General features: G+C 41.0%; 1 pseudogene; it reads right to left on the reverse strand.

Moving 5' to 3' along the window:
- Positions 1 to 368: 368 nt before the first annotated feature.
- On the reverse strand, positions 369 to 1,682 carry LOC103290175 (intraflagellar transport protein 52 homolog; annotated as a pseudogene).
- Positions 1,683 to 2,455: the final 773 nt, after the last annotated feature.

Here is a 2,455-nt window from a genome sequence, read left to right on the forward strand (position 1 = left end):
CAAATTTGGCTCATCTTGCATCACAGCAGAATTCTCAGAAATACAGAATTATTATCACTTTCAAAAGAATGTAGGGATAACAACAAATATCAGACAAAGGAGTTTGAGGGAGCATTATTATTATTATTATTATTATTATTATTATTATTATTAAAGGACAGATTCAATCAGTTTTAATTGAAAAAATGGAACATGTCTTACATAAGGATCTTCTAAGTTAGAGATGTTATACCTACCTGGGCGTTACAGAAGATACACAAACCTTCCACAGATAGATAGTAGTTTTGATAAAGGAGTTGAGGAACAACTTAGAAACTGTATACAAAGAGAGAATCGGGAGACAGGAAATGCTTCAGGAGGCAAGATCCTTAGAAATTGTCTTGGAATGCAGTTTCAATTGTATTAATATCATGTTCCTGGTTCAATTTCTTGAACTCTGCCACTTAGAAAATGTGCTCAAGATATGTTTGACATCTTGGTGGTCCTTGGTAGTTTATTGGTTGTCCAAGAATGTCAGCATCCTTTCTGGCATGGAATTCCAGGTTCTCTGCAGTATACCTATTGTTAATCTGAGTAAGCCCTGCCTTCTCAAAGGAGAAGGTCTCATCTAAGTCACACAGCTCCAGCAGAGGAGGTGACAATTCCCTGACACTGGGATGGAAAACCACTGGCTGAAGGGCTGGCTGAAACTGAGGTTGGATGAACTGAAGAGGATCATGTTTCACATTTAGTTGTTTATGTGCCTTGAGGACCTTGGGGAGGGAAGTGGTATCCAGCAGGTAAATGAACAGGTTGAAGAGGGTGGTGAAGTCCCAGGGGTTCTCTTCGCCACCCTGGAGACCCACTCGAAGGCACTCAGACAGGGTGGCTATGTCAGGCAGCATCATGGAGTTAGACACCTCTGGGTCCTCAGCCTCAGTCTAGTTTACGCAGATGTCTTCTGTTGTGAGCCACTTGAAAACAACATCCATGCTTTGGCTGTTTTCTTCTTTACCAAATACTGGTCACTAAACATGTGACATGAGCCCAGCACTGCCAGCTTCCCACTGTGGTTCTTTGAGTGATAGAAAGCTAGATGGGTCTGTTAAGTGGGAAACAGAACAGCCACTGCTGCTGTCATGACTAAACATGTCACTAAACATGTGACATGAGCCCAGCACTGCCAGCTTCCCACTCCAGGTGGCACCAAGAGGACATACAAAGGTGAGCGCCTGGCCTGTTTCGCTGCTCTCTTCAGTGTTCCAGGCACGGCCTCCCATGCAGCCCGGCTGATTGTCCTGCTCAAGACTCCATTGGACTCCAGAGCTTCTTTAGGATGGAAATAATTACACATTTCTAATCACAGAATCATTATTATCCATGATTCCATGTTCTTCCAGGAGAAAGTTAATACTGGTGTCAAAACTGGATTCCCCACCCACTTCTAGCATCACAAGGATGTATCCACTGAGTCAAGGTATTTCTTCAGGACCTCACACTCAACTGCAGTAAATTTTCCCCTTGGTCCAGCTGAAATCCAGAGGTTCAGCCCAATTAACTTCTCAGATGTAGTTCTCTTTTAAGCTCTGAATCTTCCAAAGGCCCCGGAGTCTCTTCTGCATCGATTTGTAGCCATTGTTGGCAGTAAATATTTCCTTTCTGTATGTATTGAAAAGAATGGTATTCCGAAGCTCTTTCTCCATGGTTACCTGAGGCCGGGTGACCACCATCCTCACCAGCCACATCCCAGCATCCCAAGGCCCGGTATCCAAGGCCGCTTAGCAACAGTGGAGGCCGAGAGGTCCGCTGAGAAAGCATGGGTCAGGGCGAGCCATTATTTTCTTAAACTATGCATATTCAGAAAAATTGAGTTTTGAGTAAATTGAGAGGCTTACATATAGCAGCACAACTATTAATGACAGAGTTAGGACACTAACCTTCTGAAGAGTAGTATCATGGGGTGCCCACATACAGTGCTAAATGATTAGGCTCTGGTGTATCTGTTGATATGTACTCCTGCTGATACTATACAGATCACCACCACAAAGTGGGAAGGAAGTAGTTGTACATGGTATACTGTACCCACCTCCCCATTCTTGTCTTAAAAAAATAAAACCTTTTTTCTGCAGATGTACATTTACACATGAGATGAGATAAAGAACTTTTACTGAGTGACAGGATTGATGAGTTGACGGATTATTTGGGAATAAACCCTATGTCAGATTATGTGAATCATCTGCCTCCTTTTCCATGTTCCACACTTTAGCTCTATAAGTAGAAAACAAAAGGTATTGACTATTGATTGTACCTTTCAATTAATGCTTGAAGCTTGAATATATTTATATAGTCTAGAATTAGATTACTTTTAAAAAGTGATATAATAAATGTAATATATAATATATGTAATAAATGTAATATATGATCTAAGTATAATATGTAATAAATGTAATATATGATCTAAGTATTCATTTTGATT

The sequence above is a fragment of the Eptesicus fuscus genome, chromosome 9, assembly GCF_027574615.1.
Source record: "Eptesicus fuscus isolate TK198812 chromosome 9, DD_ASM_mEF_20220401, whole genome shotgun sequence".
NCBI lineage: Eukaryota > Metazoa > Chordata > Mammalia > Chiroptera > Vespertilionidae > Eptesicus > Eptesicus fuscus.